Source organism: Oncorhynchus nerka, linkage group LG10 (genome assembly GCF_034236695.1).
Source record: "Oncorhynchus nerka isolate Pitt River linkage group LG10, Oner_Uvic_2.0, whole genome shotgun sequence".
NCBI lineage: Eukaryota > Metazoa > Chordata > Actinopteri > Salmoniformes > Salmonidae > Oncorhynchus > Oncorhynchus nerka.
This window is the reverse complement of record NC_088405.1, coordinates 40,690,823-40,709,701: the sequence shown is the minus strand read 5'-3', so window position 1 is coordinate 40,709,701 and position 18,879 is coordinate 40,690,823. Positions and strand designations below refer to the sequence as shown.

Genomic DNA, 18,879 nt, shown 5'->3' with positions numbered 1-18,879 from the left:
TCCGGCAATGGTCGGTCCTACATGGCGCAACTCCAGGGGGGTTGCGCGGAGGCTCGACTACGTTTTTCTATCCAGGTCTTTGGGTCAGTTGTCTGGGCGACTGGTGCCTGTTTTCTTCTCGGATCACGACGGGGTGTTCCTGCAGGTGGGGTCGCCAGTCTGCCTCTTCGGTAGGGGGTACTGGAAGTTAGACCGGGTTGTACTGGAGGAGCAGGCTTTCGTCGACGCATTTTTTTGTTTCTTTCGAAGGCTTGAAGGCCTTCGGTCTATGTGCGAGGGGGTGTTAGAGTGGTGGGATTTAGTGAAGGTGAGGATTAGGGCTTTTATAATAGGGTATTGTAAAAGGAAAAAGAGGGAGGAAAGGAGGGAGGTTGATCACCTCCAAAGGCTAATTGAACTTGAGTACGAGGCAGGCAACCTCGGCGGGTCAATTGACTGGGAGAGATCAGCAGCCCTAAAGGCGCAGCTCAGGGAGCTGCAGGAGCAGAAAGCTCGAGCTTTCCTGGAGCGTGCGCATAGTGGCTTTCTAGAACATAATGAGACTTGTTCCGCTATGTTCTTTAAGTCGGTTAGGGCAAGGCAGAGTAGAAAGGTAATGCTTGGCGTTAGAAAAGAGGATGGTAGTGTAGTAAGTAAACCAGAGGAGATGGTCAGGGTGACAACTGATCATTTCCGAGGTTTATTTAAGGAAAGGGAGATAGATGTAGAGCAGGGAAACGTGTTTCTAGAACACTTGTCCCGGCGTTTGCCGGAGGACATTAGAGACGTGATGGAGGCCCAGATCTCACTAGAAGAGGTTGAGAGCGCTCTTAGGAGGATGGGTAAAGGGAAGGTGCCTGGGATGGATGGGCTGCCGGCTGAGTTTTACCTCAAGTTTTGGGGTATACTTGGACCGGTGGTCCTCGAAGTCTTGAAGGCCATCCTTGAGACAGGGGTCCCGGGGGGATCAATGGCTGTCGGTGTGCTGTCACTTCTTTATAAGAAGGGGGAAGTAACTGACCTTAGCAACTGGCGGCCGTTGACCATGCTGTGCGTAGATTACAAGCTACTTGCAAAGGTCTTAGCGGATCGGTTGCGCACAGCCCTTCCCTACGTCGTTCATGAGGATCAGACGTGTGGGGTTGAGGGTCGCTCTATTCGATGGAACCTACAGTTGATCAGGGACTCCATCGCCTGGGTTGAAGATAGAGGGCTGCCTTTAATGGTAGCGGCGCTAGATCAGGCGAAAGCTTTTGATCGCGTGAATAGATCCTTTCTATTCAGGGTATTAGGTAGGTTAGGTTTTGGGGAGAAGTACATAGGATGGATCCGTACTTTATATGTCGGAGCGGGGTGCCGAGTAAGTGTAAACAGTCACTTAGGTGATGTTTTTGACCTCTCGTCTGGGGTCAGGCAGGGATGCCCACTCTCGGCTCTCCTCTTCGTTCTGTACATGGAGCCTCTGGGGGCTGCCATTAGGGCAGACACAGGGGTGGAGGGTTTGTTGATCCCTGGAAGCGGCGGGCTGCGTGTTAAGATGACGCAGTACGCCGACGACACTTCCTTGCTGCTATGCAAGGACTCGTGCTTGACAAGGTCCCTTGCCATCATTGGGGATTTCACCCGAGCGTCGGGGGCGGTTCTGAATCACGCAAAGTCTTCCGTTAAGTTTTTCGGAAGATGGCGCGGTAGGACGGATGTGCCCGGGGGGGTTATCTCTCTGTGAAGGGGCCCTGAGGATTCTCGGGGTCCATTTTGAGACCTCCGGCTCAGCGACGCTGAACTGGAACATGGGTATTGCAGTGGTACAGAGGAAGCTAGCAATGTGGAAGGCTAGGTCTTTGTCTTTTATAGGTAAGGTCCTGGTCCTAAAGGTGGATGTATTGCCATCTCTTTTGTACTTGGCGTACATCTACCCATTGCCGGCTTGTCTGAGAAAGGTCTCTAGTGAGGCTCGTGTTTCAGTTCATGTGGGGTGGCAGGTACGAGTGGGTCGCCAGGGCGCGCATGCTCTGTCCCATCGGGAGGGAGGTAGGGGGGTACCACATCTCCCCCTCAAGCTAGACGCCATTTTTGTTTCTTTCCTGTTGACGGAGCTTGCTCGTCCGGTTATACACCCGTCCGGTTACCTCCTGCGGGTGTTCTTCTCGTATCAGGCGAGAAGCGTAATGGTGTGGTCTAACGCGGGTCCTCGGGCGGAACAGCTGCCGTGGCACTTTGGCCATGCGGCCAAGTGGCTGCGTGCGCACCCGAGGTTGAAGTTGCCCGAGTAGGTTTAGATCACAGGCACCTGTACGAAGAGGTCAGGCAGGCAGGGAGTCCTGCGCCTGTAGCGGGCATCTCGTCAGTGGTCTGGGAGGGAGTGCAGGCCCGGGGCCTGGACAACAGGCTCAAAGACCTGAATTGGTTGGGCCTCCATAAGTGCTTGCCGGTACGTGCTATTATGTACCGGCATAGTTTGTCGCGATCCCCCACCTGTCCAAGATCTGCTTGTGGCAGGGAGGAGACTGTGCGCCATGCCTTCTGGGACTGTGCCTTTGCCGGACTAGTCTGGGCTAGGGCACGGGTGCTGATAGGTTTGGTTAGGAGCGACTTTGTCGTGACGTGGGCTAGGTTAGAGAGAGGAGTAGGGAGAGCGAGGGGAACCAATAGGGACAGGTTTCTGCTCTGGCTTCTCATGAGCCTCTTTAAACGGGGGCTGTGGGAAGCCAGGCAGGAATTGGTAAAGACAGGGAAAGATTGGGGGGTGGAAGGGATAGTGAGGAGGGTGGAAGGTGATGTGAGGGGGAGGATGAAGAGGGAGGAGAGAAAGTGGGGGCAGCATGCGGCACGGGAGAGGTGGAAGGGGGGTTTAGGGCTGGGAGTGTTAGAGGGAGATTTATAAGGGGATAGATTAGGGAAGGGAAGATAGGGAAGGGTTAGGTATTGGTTAGGTATACGGGGAGGGACGATGCTCCCCTGAGGTTTGTTTTTGTTTGGTGTTTGTTTTTTGGGTGTTGTAAATAGAGTGAGTTAAGAATGAATGAGAATTAGGATTATGATTTTGTAAATGAATGAATGGTATTGATGGTAAATAAATTATTTTTTGTAAAAAAAAATCTGTTCTTATCAGTTTAATATCTGATACGTCCCCCATCGGGGGACTACATATTAAATGGATTTTTCGAACAGGGAGTCGGAAATGGGGCTTGCTCCGTCCGCTCCACGCATCGACCCGGTATTGCAGTACCTCCGGGAACGGTGCAACACTTTTCTCCCGTTGTCAAGGAAAACTACTTACTCATTCACAAAGCAATGTAAACAGCTAGCTAGCTAGCTAGCATAAGAAGAGAAGGAAAGAAACATTGTAACTGAAAGAAAGGCGAAGCGCTCTTCAATGGGGTCCCCGTTTCCCGCCATTTTCGTAAAAAAAAAAAAAAAAAAAAAAAATTGGGCCAGGATTGTGTGTGTGTGTGTGTGTGTGTGTGTCTGTCTCTCTCTCTCTCTCTCTCTCTCTCTCTCTCTGTCTCTCTCTCTGTGTCTCTGTCTCTGTGTCCTGTCTCTTTCTCTTTATCCACAGCCCTCGAAAACTTGGAAGAGTGGGTTCCGGGCGGGAGCACCCCGGGCACCCGGCCTAGAGTGCACAGAGTGCGTCTCGGGCCCCGACCTCTGACTTGCATACGACTCTGGTTTCTCTTCATTACGCACAAGCCTTTCGCCTTTTACTAAAGACTTCCGTGGAGAGGAATACTTACGAGTTCAACATATTTTTGGAGGTGCTTTGCTTCTTGCAGAGCCCGCTATCTTGTTTCAAGAGAAATTGACAGAAGTGGGCCAGGATAGTGAGGTAAAGACACATTAGCGACTTTTTCCAAAAAACACCTATTTCCACAAAACGTCTGTCTGTCTGTCTGTCTGTCTGTCGCTGGGGAAAAAGGTAGGTAGGTATGGGTGGGTAGGTAGGGAGGAGCCGGCTTTTGCCAACCCGCTAAGTTCTGTCGAGGCCCCCGGGGGCCCGGCGGTTGCAGGGTTCCATTTGTGGGTTATCGCTTCTCGGCCTTTTGGCTCAGATTCAAGCTTGGTACTGTGCTGCCTTAAAGCCCGCTGAGCCAAAAGGTCCCCCATCGAAGGGACTAGGAGGGCGGAAGGGGTTTTTGGGGAGGGTTTTCTGGGTCTAGTGAAAAGTTTTTCCAGAAGAAAGCTAATCAAGGTGTCATTTATATGGTGGAGATGCAGAATATGCTGAGAAAAAGTCGGTTCCTTGGGCATTGGACTTGCGAATACCATAAGTTTTGCATGGAAGGAAAAGGACTTAGGAACCGTTCAGGGGGCATTTTCGGAAGGAACTCCTGTTGGGACAGCTGAAGCTGAAGTGAAAGAAGTTTGTGCCTTCAGGATAATTCTTTGGAAAGGGCACCTAAATGTGAAAAAAACAGAAAAGAAGTATGAAGAGATGATGCGGAAGGCGAGAGATTTGGAGACTGAAAGTCCGATGTGCCACTACATCGTCACAGGCCTGGCGAGGAGTAATCTAAGGGTTGTGACGGTTATAATGTACAACCCACATGTAACGGACGGCGAGGTGAGGGCCTTTCTGGGGAGGTACCTAGATAGCATCTCCTCAGCAAGATACCAGAAAGATTCCATGGGTTTTTGGAATGGGAGGAGATGTTTTCAGGTCCTCCTCAGAGAGGACCCGAAGGGGATAGATGGCTACCTCCATCCTCCAGCGTTGTTCTCCCTGGGGGCTGACAGGGGGACGTTACACTATGCCCGTCAGCCTCCGTTCTGCAGGCGATGTATGGCCTACGGCCACACACTCGCCTCGTGCAGCACGAGGAGGTGCAGATACTGTGGATCGACTGAGCACGAGGCGAGGGACTGCACCGAGCCGAAGAAATGCCACGGGTGTGGCTCGGAAGCACACCTGTGGCGGGATTGCCCGGCTCGGCGGAGGTCATACTCGTCTGCAGCTGGGGGGAGAGCGGAGGATGGAGGAAGAGAAGAGCCGAAAGAAAGTGGCGGAAGGGCTGAACAGAAGGAGAAGGAGTCGGAGGGAGGAGGAGAAAAAGAGGAGAAGAGAGCTGGGACAGAGAAAGAGGACGGGATGGAAGAAGAGGCAGCCGGGACGGAAGGAGGAGGAGCCGGAATAGAGGTTGGGAAGGAGGTTGAAGGTGAAAAGGAAAAGAAAAAGAAGAAGAAGAAGACTGCGATCGAGGATGGAGGAGAGTGAGGAGACGGTGAGAGTGGAGAGTCCAGAGAAGACAACAGGGGAGAGGAAGGAGACTGAGAAGGTTGTGGAGATGGAACCAGAAGGAGAGGCGGCCGGAATGGAGGAGAGGTGGGGAAGTAGAAGGAGAGAACGAAGGAGAACACTGGTAGAGGAGAGGGAGGGATGGTGAGAAGGGAAGGGCGAAGGCACATGAAGAATCTGAAGGATAGTGATGTGGTGAGGGCAAGGGTGGAGGATTTGAGAGCGATGGTGGGGAGATGGTAGAGAAGGAAAAGGAAAAGGAAAAGGAGAAGGAAAGAGTGAAGAGGGTGACGGGCCCCGTTATTTGCTTTCCGGATCCACCGAGCAAAAGGGTAAAGAAGGTGGTGAGGAGGAGGATTGGAAAGAAGGGGGGGGGAGAACGGGGGATGGGGAGGTGGCGGGGCCCTCGTGGGCTCCGACTCCATCTTCTTTTAAACCCCTAGGCGAGCTTGATCTCCCAGAGATGGCGAGAAACTGGATTATGGAGGGGGAGTCGGACTTTTTATTTGGGGATACAATGTCCCCGGTTCGGAGTCCGGAGGAGGGGGGGATGGACTTGAGTGGGGGGCAGATGTCGGGTGGTGTTGCTGTGTTCAGAGGAAGTGGGATGGTGGGAGATGGGGATAAAGTAGGGTCACAGTTAGATGGGATAGAGAAGGTGAGCACTGGGTGAGATATTGGTGTTACATAGGGGGTTGGAGAATTTGTAGGTTAATGGTAATTTGTTTTTGGATATGGATAGTTTAGTTTTTTTGGAATGACCATGTGTATGTTATTGATAGTGGAGAGTTAAGTTACGGAAGATTTTTGATTGTGTTTTTGGATTTGGTCATAGGTTATTAGTTTTGGATGTTTTTTGTGTTTTGTTGTAATTGTATAGTTTAAGTTGAATTAATTTTGGATTAATATTGTTTGGTTTTTGTGGGTAAATAAAGATATTTTATAAAAAATAAATATAAAAAATCTGTTCTTATCAGTTTAATATCTGATACGTCCCCCATCGGGGGACTACATATTAAATGGATTTTTCGAACAGGGAGTCGGAAATGGGGCTTGCTCCGTCCGCTCCACGCATCGACCCGGTATTGCAGTACCTCCGGGAACGGTGCAACACTTTTCTCCCGTTGTCAAGGAAAACTACTTACTCATTCACAAAGCAATGTAAACAGCTAGCTAGCTAGCTAGCATAAGAAGAGAAGGAAAGAAACATTGTAACTGAAAGAAAGGCGAAGCGCTCTTCAATGGGGTCCCCGTTTCCCGCCATTTTCGTAAAAAAAAAAAAAAAAAAAAAAAAAAAAATTGGGCCAGGATTGTGTGTGTGTGTGTGTGTGTGTCTGTGTCTCTCTCTCTCTCTCTCTCTCTCTCTCTCTCTGTCTCGCTGTGTCTCTGTCTCTGACCTTCTCTTTATCCACAGCCCTCGAAAACTTGGAAGAGTGGGTTCCGGGCGGGAGCACCCGCGGGCACCCGGCCTAGAGTGCACAGAGTGCGTCTCGGGCCCCGACCTCTGACTTGCATACGACTCTGGTTTCTCTTCATTACGCACAAGCCTTTCGCCTTTTACTAAAGACTTCCGTGGAGAGGAATACTTACGAGTTCAACATATTTTTGGAGGTGCTTTGCTTCTTGCAGAGCCCGCTATCTTGTTTCAAGAGAAATTGACAGAAGTGGGCCAGGATAGTGAGGTAAAGACACATTAGCGACTTTTTCCAAAAAACACCTATTTCCACAAAACGTCTGTCTGTCTGTCTGTCTGTCGCTGGGGAAAAAGGTAGGTAGGTATGGGTGGGTAGGTAGGGAGGAGCCGGCTTTTGCCAACCCGCTAAGTTCTGTCGAGGCCCCCGGGGGCCCGGCGGTTGCAGGGTTCCATTTGTGGGTTATCGCTTCTCGGCCTTTTGGCTCAGATCAAGCTTGGTACCCAGGTGCCCCAAAGCCCGCTGAGTCAAAAGGTCGAACCAGGAGAGCGGTAAGTGTGTTTTTTTTGTTTTTAAAAATTTTGGAAAATAATTTTGTCTTTTTTGTATTTTTTTGTTTGAAGGAGATTTTTTGTCATTGTCCTGGACGGAAATGGCACAAATACCTTCCAATAAGAGGATGCCAGGAATTGGTTTGGCAAATACTGTGCGTTTCGCTTGGAGGGATAAGGATACGGAGAGTTTCGGGAGAGAGACCTTTGGAAGAGCTGTTCTCATGGGAACACTGAAGCTTGAGGTGAAGGATGTGATGTGTCTTCAAGCGAACCCCATGGAGGGAGCATATGAAGTGACACTGCATAAAGAAGAGAAGCATGCTGAAGTAATGAGGAAGGTGAAAGAAGTTGGGAAAGAAAGACCCCTGTGCCATTATGCGGTGACCAGCCTGGCCAAGAACAAGTTCAGGGTGGTCACCGTAACCATGTATAATCTGCACGTGAAGGATGAAGATGTGAGGGCCTTTCTGGGGGGATATATGGACAATGTCTCCTCAGCGAGGTACCTCAGGGACTCCCTGGGTTTTTGGAACGGGAAAAGAGGTTTCCAGGCGTTACTCAGGGAGTCCCAGAAGAGTGAGGATGGCTACCTCCATCCTCCGGCGATGTTCTCCCTGGGGGCTGACAGGGGAACGCTTTACTACGCACGTCAGCCCCCGTTCTGCAGGCGTTGTATGGCCTACGGCCATACCCTGGCCTCGTGCAACACCATGAAGTGTCGATTCTGTGGGTCGGGAGAGCACGAGGCCAGGGATTGTGACGAGCCCAAGGCTTGCCACGGGTGTGGCTCGAGAGCACACCTGTGGCGTGATTGCCCGGCTCGTCACAGGTCATACGCGTCTGCAGCTGGGGGGGGAGCGGGGGATGGGGGGAGGAAAGAAAGGACGCGTGCGGATTATACAGATGGCACAGGGGAAAAGAAGAAGCAGGAAGAGGAAGGGAAGAAGCAAGAGGCAAGAGGAAAGAGGCGGGAAGAAGAAAAGAAGGGAAATGAAGAGGAGAAGAAGAAGGAAGGACAAAGAATGAACGGAGAAGGGAGTGGAAGAGGGAAGATGGGGGACAGGACGGGGACGGAGGGAGGGGTGGAGGTGGGAGGGGAGGGGGTGCCTGGGCAGGACCTGGGGGGGGTTGGGGGTGCCTGTGGCAGGGCCTGTGGGGGGAGGGGGTGCCTGTGGCAGGACCTGGGGGGAGGGGGTGGAGGGGAGGGGGTGCGGGAGGGGGGGGGTGACTGCGGTCTGACATGGGAGGGGAGGAGATGAGGGAGATGGGGAGGAGGGGATGGGAGGTGATGGTCTCCCGGAGCCCCTTGAACCTTTTCCACCTATTATTATAAAAAACATAAAAGATGAAGAAGGGAAGAGGGGGAAGGACGAGGCAGGGACAGGGGGGGGGGGGAAGGGGGGGAGGGGGGCAAAAGAGTGATGGGGATAAGGAGGAGTTCCCTGTCAGCTCTGTTTACGGCGATCCTCAGCACGGGGGGAGGGTGGATTACAGGGAGAGGATCCGGGCTGTTTGGCTGGGGGATCCCAAATCCTCTTTGAGGAGATGGGGCCCCTAGCCAGCCATGGAGGATTACAGGGAGGAAGCTGGTGGGGAGCCCGGGGTGCAGGGCACCTAACCCAACACCGATCCTGCATCCTGGGTTGGAGGAATGGAGGAGGACGGGGGACGTCAGGAGGAGAGGGACGTCCCTGCCGGATGGAGATGGACCAGGGGAGCATCGGGTGAGTCTCCTGTTTTTGTTTTGTTTTTGGGTTTATTTGTTGAGGTTTTTGTTTTTTTAAATGTTAAATGAATATGTCTGTCAAATTATTTAGTTTAAATGTAAGGGGGTTGAGGGAGGTATTTAAAAGGAGGGTGGTGTTTAATTTCTTAGAGGGTGTGGGGTTTGATTTTTGTTTTTTACAGGAGGTTCACCTGAGGGATGGTGGGGATGTGCGTAGATTTAGGAGGGAGTGGGATAAGGGGGAATCTTTTTGGAGCATAGGAGGGGTGCACTCAACAGGAGTAGGGATTTTGTGTGGGAATAGAGAGATTAAGGTAGAGAGCACTTTTGTTGTAATGCAGGGTAGAGTATTGGGGATAGATGTGAAGTATAGAGAAGTTAGATATAGGTTAATTGGGGTGTATGGACCACAGGTGGCGGCAGACAGGAGGGAGATGGTGGACTGTCTGGCGCCCCTGTGTGTTACAAACAGGCACTTGGTGATAGGAGGGGATTTTAATATAGATTTAGGGGTAGGTGGTGATAGTAGTGCAGGTGCCATCACCGGGCTAATGGCTTGCCATGGTCTGGTTGATGGTGGTCTGCACACTACTCCGGCAATGGTCGGTCCTACATGGCGCAACTCCAGGGGGGTTGCGCGGAGGCTCGACTACGTTTTTCTATCCAGGTCTTTGGGTCAGTTGTCTGGGCGACTGGTGCCTGTTTTCTTCTCGGATCACGACGGGGTGTTCCTGCAGGTGGGGTCGCCAGTCTGCCTCTTCGGTAGGGGGTACTGGAAGTTAGACCGGGTTGTACTGGAGGAGCAGGCTTTCGTTGACGCATTTTTTTGTTTCTTTCGAAGGCTTGACGGCCTCCGGTCTATGTGCGAGGGGGTGTTAGAGTGGTGGGATTTAGTTAAGGTGAGGATAAGGGCTTTTATAATAGGATATTGTAGAAAGGAAAAAAGGGAGGAAAGGAGGGAGGTGGATCATCTCCAAAGGTTAATTGAACTTGAGTACGAGGCAGGCAACCTCGGCGGGTCAATTGACTGGGAGAGATCAGCAGCCCTAAAGGCGCAGCTCAGGGAGCTGCAGGAGCAGAAAGCTCGAGCTTTCCTGGAGCGTGCGCATAGTGGCTTTCTAGAGCATAATGAGACTTGTTCCGCTATGTTCTTTAAGTCGGTTAGGGCAAGGCAGAGTAGAAAGGTAATGCTTGGCGTTAGAAAAGAAAATGGTAGTGTAGTAAGTAAACCAGAGGAGATGGTCAGGGTGACAACTGATCATTTCCGAGGTTTATTTAAGGAAAGGGAGATAGACGTAGAGCAGGGAAACGTGTTTCTAGAACACTTGTCCCGGCGTTTGCCGGAGGACATTAGAGACGTGATGGAGGCCCAGATCTCACTAGAAGAGGTTGAGAGCGCTCTTAGGAGGATGGGTAAAGGGAAGGTGCCTGGGATGGATGGGCTGCCGGCTGAGTTTTACCTCAAGTTTTGGGGTATACTTGGACCGGTGGTCCTCGAAGTCTTGAAGGCCATCCTTGAGACGGGGGTCCCGGGGGATCAATGGCTGTCGGTGTGCTGTCACTTCTTTATAAGAAGGGGGAAGCAACTGACCTTGGCAACTGGCGGCCGTTGACCATGCTGTGCGTAGATTACAAGATTCTTGCAAAGGTTTTAGCAGACCGGTTGCGCACAGCCCTTCCCTACGTCGTCCATGAGGATCAGACGTGCGGGGGGGGTAGAGGGCCGCTCTATAAGATGGAACCTACAGTTGATCAGGGACTCCATCGCCTGGGTTGAAGATAGAGGGCTGCCTTTAATGGTAGCAGCGCTAGATCAGGCGAAAGCCTTTGATCGCGTGAATAGATCTTTTCTATTCAGGGTGTTAGGTAGATTAGGTTTTGGGGAGAAGTTCATAGGATGGATCCGTACATTATATGTCGGAGCGGGGTGTCGAGTTAGTGTAAATAGTCACTTAGGTGACGTTTTTGACCTCTCGTCTGGGGTCAGGCAGGGATGCCCACTCTCGGCACTCCTCTTTGTCCTGTACATGGAGCCTCTGGGGGCTGCCATTAGGGCAGACACAGGGGTGGAGGGCTTGTTGATCCCTGGGAGCGGTGGGCTGCGTGTTAAGATGACGCAGTACGCCGACGACACTTCCTTGCTGTTATGTAAGGACTCGTGCCTGACTAGGTCCCTTGCCATTATTGGGGATTTCACTCTAGCGTCGGGGGCGGTTCTGAATCACGCAAAGTCTTCCGTTAAGTTTTTCGGAAGATGGCGCGGTAGGACGGATGTGCCCGGGGGGTTATCTCTCTGTGAAGGGGCCCTGAGGATTCTCGGGGTTCATTTTGAGACCTCCGGCTCAGCGACGCTGAACTGGAACATGGGTATTGCAGTGGTACAGAAGAAGCTAGCAATGTGGAAGGCTAGGTCTTTGTCTTTTATAGGTAAGGTCCTGGTCCTAAAGGTGGATGTATTGCCATCTCTTTTGTATTTGGCATACATCTACCCATTGCCGGCTTGTCTGAGGAGGCCTCTAGTGAGGCTCGTGTTTCAGTTCATGTGGGGTGGCAGGTACGAGTGGGTCGCCAGGGCGCGCATGCTCTGTCCCATCGGGGAGGGAGGTAGGGGGGTACCTAACATCCCCCTCAAGCTGGACACAATTTTTGTGTCTTTTGTGTTGACAGAACTGGCTCATCCAGTGATACACCCGTCCGGTTACCTCCTGCGGGTGTTCTTCTCGTACCAAGCGAGAAGCGTAATGGTGTGGTCTAACACGGGTCCTCGGGCGGAACAGCTGCCGTGGCACTTTGGCCATGCGGCCAAGTGGCTGCGTGCGCACCCCGAGGTTGAAGTTGCCCGAGTAGGTTTAGACCACAGGCACCTGTACGAAGAGGTCAGGCAGGCAGGGAGTCCTGCGCCTGTAGCGGGCATCTCGTCAGTGGTCTGGGAGGGAGTGCAGGCGCGGGGCCTGGACAACAGGCTCAAGGACCTGAATTGGTTGGGCCTCCATAAGTGCTTGCCGGTACGTGCCATTATGTACCGGCATAGTTTGTCGCGATCCCCCACCTGTCCAAGATCTGCTTGTGGCAGGGAGGAGACTGTGCGCCATGCCTTCTGGGACTGTGCCTTTGCCGGACTAGTCTGGGCTAGGGCACGGGTGCTGCTAGGTTTGGTTAGGAGCGATTTTTTGCTGACGTGGGCTAGGTTAGAGAGAGGCGTAGGGAGAGCGAAGGGAACAGATAGGGACAGGTTTCTGCTCTGGCTTCTCATGAGCCTCTTTAAACGGGGGCTGTGGGAAGCCAGGCAGGAATTGGTAAAGGCAGGGAAAGATTGGGGGGTGGAAGGGATAGTGAGGAGGGTGGAAGGTGATGTGAGGGGGAGGATGAAGAGGGAGGAGAGAAAGTGGGGGCAGCATGCGGCACGGGAGAGGTGGAAGGGGGTTTAGGGCTGGGAGTGTTAGAGGAGATTTATAAGGGGATAGATTAGGGATGGGGAGAGAGGGAAAGGTATTGGTTAGGTATGACGGGGAGGGATGATGCTCCCCTGAGTTTTTGGTTTTTGGTTATAAGTGTTAAAGAAATGCCATTATTTGGTTTTGATTGAAAACTATGATTTGGTTTGTATTAATGAAGGGCATTGATTGTAATAAATTATTTTTCAAAAAAAAAAAAAAATCTGTTCTTATCAGTTTAATATCTGATACGTCCCCCATCGGGGGACTACATATTAAATGGATTTTTCGAACAGGGAGTCGGAAATGGGGCTTGCTCCGTCCGCTCCACGCATCGACCCGGTATTGCAGTACCTCCGGGAACGGTGCAACACTTTTCTCCCGTTGTCAAGGAAAAAAACGACTTACTCATTCACAAAGCAATGTAAACAGCTAGCTAGCTAGCTAGCATAAGAAGAGAAGGAAAGAAACATTGTAACTGAAAGAAAGGCGAAGCGCTCTTCAATGGGGTCCCCGTTTCCCGCCATTTTCGTAAAAAAAAAAAAAAAAAAAAAAAATTGGGCCAGGATTGTGTGTGTGTGTGTGTGTGTCTCTCTCTCTCTCTCTCTCTCTCTCTCTCTCTCTCTCTCTCTCTGTGTGTCTCTGCTGTGTCTCTGTCTCTGACCTTCTCTTTATCCACAGCCCTCGAAAACTTGGAAGAGTGGGTTCCGGGCGGGAGCAAGCACCCGCGGGCACCCGGCCTAGAGTGCACAGAGGGCGTCTCGGGCCCCGACCTCTGACTTGCATACGACTCTGGTTTCTCTTCATTACGCACAAGCCTTTCGCCTTTTACTAAAGACTTCCGTGGAGAGGAATACTTACGAGTTCAACATATTTTTGGAGGTGCTTTGCTTCTTGCAGAGCCCGCTATCTTGTTTCAAGAGAAATTGACAGAAGTGGGCCAGGATAGTGAGGTAAAGACACATTAGCGACTTTTTCCAAAAAACACCTGCCTGTCTGTCTGTCTGTCGCTGGGGAAAAAGGTGGGTAGGTAGGGTGGGTAGGTAGGGAGGAGCCGGCTTTTGCCAACCCGCTAAGTTCTGTCGAGGCCCCCGGGGGCCCGGCGGTTGCAGGGTTCCATTTGTGGGTTATCGCTTCTCGGCCTTTTGGCTAGGATCAAGCTTGACACCCAGGTGTCCCACAGCTCGCCTAGCCAGAAGGTCGTCCCAGGAGAGCGGTAAAAGTCTTGGTATTAAGACGTCTATTGGGTTTAGGTCGTCGTCGTCGTTGTTGTTTTTGGCCTTTGCTAAAATTTATTTTATTTTTTTTTTTTGTTTTGCTTATTCTTCTTCCCTTATTTTTGGAAGAGAAAGTGTTTAGAGAGGGGTTGAGTGCGTCATCGTCCTTGCGGAGATGGCGCATAATTCAACAAATAGGTCAGTCCCAGGAGTAGGGCTGGCAAATACTCTAAGGTTCACATGGAAGGAGAAAGGGATGGAGCCTTTTGGACGTGAAGTCTTTGGAAGATCCATTTTGATTGGGGTGCTAAAACTGACGGTAAAGGATGTCTTTTGCCTCCAAGGCAATGCATTGGAGGGAGTTTATGACGTCGCTTTTTACACGGAGTCGAAACATGATGAAATCCTTAAGAAGGTGAAAGAAGTGGAAGACAAAAGACCGATGTGCAATTACGAGACAAAAAGTTTGGCGAAGAATAACTTCAGAGTCGTAACTGTGAACATGTACAACCCCTACGTTACAGATGAAGAGGTGAGGGCCTTTCTGGGGAGATATATGGATAATGTCTCCTCAGGAAGGCCCCTAAAGGACTCGTTGGGATTTTGGACCGGGAGAAGAGCTTTCCAAGTGCTCTTAAGAGAAGATGCAAAAGGACTGGGAGGGTACCTCCATCCCCCGGCAATGTTCTCCCTGGGGGCTGACAGGGGGACATTGTATTATGCGCGTCAGCCCCCGTTCTGCAGGCGCTGTATGGCCTATGGACACATCCTGGCCTCGTGCAGCACTAGGAAGTGCAGATTTTGTGGATCTGGGGGGCACGAGGCCAGGGATTGCGGCGAGCCGAAGGCCTGCCACGGGTGTGGATCCACGCAGCACCTGTGGCGTGAGTGCCCGGCTCGCCAGAGGTCATACGCGTCTGCAGCCGGAGGGGGAGCAGGAGCGGGGGATGGGGGAAGAAGAGGGGGGGACGGAAGGCCTTTTAAGGCATCAGGACCCGGCCCGGAGGGCAAAAAGAAAGAGGAGGAGAAAAGAGCAACGGCGGAAGAAAGAAAAAGAGGAGAGGAAAAGAAGAAAGAAGAAAAGGGAGTGGAAGAACGGGGAGGAATGGTGGGGGAGGGGTGTCGGGGGAGGGGGGGGGGGTGTCTGTGGCAGGACCTGTGGGAGGGGTGGGGGTGCTCTGTGGCAGGACCTGGGGGGAGGGGTGCCTGTGGCAGGACCTGTGGGGGGAGGGGGTGCCTGTGGCAGGACCTGTGGGAGGGGTGGGGGTGCCTGTGGCAGGACCTGTGGGGGGAGGGGTGCCTGTGGCAGGACCTGTGGGGGGAGGTGCCTGTGGCAGGACCTGTGGGGGGAGGGGTGCTTGTGGCAGAATCTGTGGGGGGGTGCATGAGGCAGGACCTGTGGGGGGAGGGGGTGACTGGGGCGGTGGGGGGAGGGGGTGACTGGGGACCTGGGGAGGAGGGGGGGGTGGGGAGATAGCGATTTGGGGATAGAGGAGTTGAGGGAGATGGTGGAGGGGTTAGCGGAGAAGAGGGGTGGTGTCTCCCCGCTACCTCCTACACCAAAAAGGAGAAGGAGAAGAAGGGGAAGAAGGAGAAGAAGAAGAGGAAGCAGGACCCGGCAGTTAGGGAGGAGGGAGGGGGGGGGGGGCTAAAAGAATGGGGTTGAGGAGAATGAGTTTGGCTTCGCTCTTCTCCTCGGCCCCGGATCTGCTGGTGGGGGGTGAAAGCCAGGTTGAGGACCCGGGCTGTTTGGCTGAGGGGGGATCCCTGCTCCTGTTTGAGGAGATGGGGTCCCCTATTCTCAGCCAGGCAGCCTATGGGGAGAGTGTTGGTGGAGAGCCCAGGATGCAGAGCACTCCAATACCCAACACCATGCCTGCATCCTGGGTTCAAGAGATGGAGGAGGACGGGGGGGCGTCAGGAGGAGGAGGGACGTCCCTGCCGGTGGGGATGGAACAGGGGAGCATCGGGTGAGTCTCCTGTTTTTTCTTTGGGTTTTGGGTTTTGAGAGGTATTATAGATTAAATGAATAATTCTGTTTCTTTTTTTAGTTTAAATGTTAGAGGGTTGAGGGATTTTGTTAAAAGGAGGGCGGTTTTTAGTTTTCTAGAAGGGGTGGGTTTTGATTTCTGTTTTTTACAGGAGGTTCACCTGAGGGATGGTGGGGATGTGGTTAGATTTAGGAGAGAGTGGGATAAGGGGGAATCCTTTTGGGGCATAGGAGGGGTGCACTCAACAGGAGTAGGAATTTTGTGTGGGAATAGACAGGTTAAGGTAGAGAGCACATTTGTCATAATGCAGGGTAGAGTATTGGGGATAGATGTAGTGTGTAGAGAAGCTAGGTATAGATTAATTGGGGTGTATGGGCCACAGGTGGCGGCAGACAGGAGGGAGATGGTGGACTGTCTGGCGCCCCTGTGTGTTACAAACAGGCACTTGGTGATAGGAGGGGATTTTAATATAGATTTAGGGGTAGGTGGTGATAGTAGTGCAGGTGCCATCACCGGGCTAATGGCTTGCCATGGTCTGGTTGATGGCGGACTGCACACTACTCCGGCAATGGTCGGTCCTACATGGCGCAACTCCAGGGGGGTTGCGCGGAGGCTCGACTACGTTTTTCTATCCAGGTCTTTGGGTCAGTTGTCTGGGCGACTGGTGCCTGTTTTCTTCTCGGATCACGACGGGGTGTTCCTGCAGGTGGGGTCGCCAGTCTGCCTCTTCGGTAGGGGGTACTGGAAGTTAGACCGGGTTGTACTGGAGGAGCAGGCTTTCGTCGACACATTTTTTTGTTTCTTTCGAAGGCTTGAAGGCCTTCGGTCTATGTGCGAGGGGGTGTTAGAGTGGTGGGATTTAGTGAAAGTGAGGATTAGGGCTTTTATAATAGGGTATTGTAAAAGGAAAAAGAGGGAGGAAAGGAGGGAGGTTGATCATCTCCAAAGGTTAATTGAACTTGAGTACGAGGCAGGCAACCTCGGCGGGTCAATTGACTGGGAGAGATCAGCAGCCCTAAAGGCGCAGCTCAGGGAGCTGCAGGAGCAGAAAGCTCGAGCTTTCCTGGAGCGTGCGCATAGTGGCTTTCTAGAACATAATGAGACTTGTTCCGCTATGTTCTTTAAGTCGGTTAGGGCAAGGCAGAGTAGAAAGGTAATGATTGGCGTTAGAAAAGAGGATGGTAGTGTAGTAAGTAAACCAGAGGAGATGGTCAGGGTGACAACTGAGCATTTCCAAGGTTTATTTAAGGAAAGGGAGATAGATGTAGAGCAGGGAAACGTGTTTCTAGAACACTTGTCCCGGCGTTTGCCGGAGGACATTAGAGACGTGATGGAGGCCCAGATCTCACTAGAGGAGGTTGAGAGCGCTCTTAGGAGGATGGGTAAAGGGAAGGTGCCTGGGATGGATGGGCTGCCGGCTGAGTTTTACCTCAAGTTTTGGGGTATACTTGGACCAGTGGTCCTCGAAGTCTTGAAGGCCATCCTTGAGACGGGGGTCCCAGGGGGATCAATGGCTGTTGGAGTGCTGTCACTTCTGTACAAGAAGGGGGAAGCAACAGACCTTGGCAACTGGCGGCCATTGACCATGCTGTGTGTTGATTACAAGTTGCTTGCAAAGGTCCTGGCGGACCGTTTGCGCACAGCCCTTCCCTACGTCGTCCATGAGGACCAGACGTGCGGGGTAGAGGGCCGCTCTATTCGATGGAACCTTCAGTTAATCAGGGACTCCATCGCCTGGGTTGAAGATAGAGGGCTGCCTTTAATGGTAGCAGCGCTAGATCAGGCGAAAGCCTTTGATCGCGTGAATAGATCTTTTCTATTCAGGGTATTAGGTAGGTTAGGATTAGGGGAGAAGTACATAGGATGGATCCGTACTTTGTATGTCGGAGCGGGGTGCCGAGTAAGTGTGAACAGTCACTTAGGTGACGTTTTTGACCTCTCGTCTGGGGTCAGGCAGGGATGCCCACTCTCGGCTCTCCTCTTCGTTCTGTACATGGAGCCTCTGGGGGCTGCCATTAGGGCAGACACAGGGGTGGAGGGCTTGTTGATCCCTGGAAGCGGTGGTTTGCGCGTCAAGTTGACGCAGTACGCCGATGACACTTCCTTGCTGCTTTGCAAGGACTCGTGCCTGACAAGGTCCCTTGCCATTATTGGGGACTTCACCCGAGCGTCGGGAGCGGTTCTGAACCACGCAAAGTCTTCCGTTAAATTTTTCGGAAGATGGCGCGGCAGGACGGATGTGCCCGGGGGGTTATCTCTCTGTGAGGGGGCCCTGAGGATTCTCGGGGTCCATTTTGAGACCTCTGGCTCAGCGACGCTGAACTGGAACATGGGTATCGCAGTGGTACAGAGGAAGCTGGCAATGTGGAAGGCTAGGTCTTTGTCGTTTATGGGCAAGGTCCTGGTCCTAAAGGTGGATGTATTGCCATCTCTTTTGTACTTGGCGTACATCTACCCATTGCCTGCTTGTCTGAGGAGGCCTCTAGTGAGGCTCGTGTTTCAGTTCATGTGGGGTGGCAGGTACGAGTGGGTCGCCAGGGCTCGCATGCTCTGTCCCATCGGGGAGGGAGGTAGGGGGATACCACATTTCCCCCTCAAACTGGATGCAATTTTTGTTTCGTTCTTGTTGACGGAGCTTGCTCATCCAGTGATACACCCGTCCGGATACCTCCTGCGGGTGTTCTTCTCGTATCAGGCGAGAAGCGTAATGGTGTGGTCTAACACGGGTCCTCGGGCGGAACAGCTGCCGTGGCACTTTGGTCATGCGGCCAAGTGGCTGCGTGCGCACCCCGAGGTTGAAGTTGCCCGAGTAGGTTTAGACCACAGACACCTGTACGAGGAGGTCAGGCAGGCAGGGAGTCCTGCGCCTGTAGCGGGCATCTCGGAAGTGGTCTGGGAGGGAGTGCAGGCGCGGGGCCTGGACAACAGGCTCAAGGACCTGAATTGGTTGAGCCTCCACAAGTGCTTGCCGGTACGATCCATCATGTACCGGCATAGCTTGGCGCGATCCCCCACCTGTCCAAGATCCACTTGTGGCAGGGAGGAGACTGTGCGTCATGTTTTTTGGGACTGTGCCTTTGCCGGAGTAGTATGGGCTAGGGCACGGGTGTTGTTGGGATTGGTAAGAGGTGATTTTGTGTTAACGTGGGCAAGGTTAGAGAGAGGTGTAGGGAGAGCGAGAGGTACGGCTAGGGATAGGTTTCTGCTCTGGCTTCTCATAAGTCTCTTTAAACAGGGGCTTTGGGAAGCCAGGCAGAACTTTGTCAAGACAGGGAGAGATAGGGGAGTGGAAGGAATAGTGAGGAGGGTGGAAGGAGATTTGAGAGGGAGGAT

General features: G+C 52.5%; 3 non-coding genes and 3 pseudogenes across 3 annotated transcripts; all 6 read left to right on the top strand.

The window, feature by feature from the left end:
* Positions 1 to 3,056: 3,056 nt before the first annotated feature.
* LOC115124562 (U2 spliceosomal RNA) lies at positions 3,057 to 3,230 on the top strand (annotated as a pseudogene).
* Positions 3,231 to 3,639: 409 nt separating this feature from the next.
* Positions 3,640 to 3,756, top strand: LOC135573853 (U5 spliceosomal RNA). Its single transcript, XR_010464980.1, has one exon. It is a non-coding gene; the product is annotated as a U5 spliceosomal RNA (small nuclear RNA).
* A 2,391-nt stretch (positions 3,757 to 6,147) lies between these two features.
* On the top strand, positions 6,148 to 6,328 carry LOC115124566 (U2 spliceosomal RNA; annotated as a pseudogene).
* A 400-nt stretch (positions 6,329 to 6,728) lies between these two features.
* LOC115124569 (U5 spliceosomal RNA) lies at positions 6,729 to 6,845 on the top strand. Its single transcript, XR_003862812.1, has one exon. It is a non-coding gene; the product is annotated as a U5 spliceosomal RNA (small nuclear RNA).
* Positions 6,846 to 12,536: 5,691 nt separating this feature from the next.
* Positions 12,537 to 12,714, top strand: LOC115125267 (U2 spliceosomal RNA; annotated as a pseudogene).
* Positions 12,715 to 13,125: 411 nt separating this feature from the next.
* On the top strand, positions 13,126 to 13,242 carry LOC135573852 (U5 spliceosomal RNA). The gene has a single exon (XR_010464979.1). It is a non-coding gene; the product is annotated as a U5 spliceosomal RNA (small nuclear RNA).
* Positions 13,243 to 18,879: the final 5,637 nt, after the last annotated feature.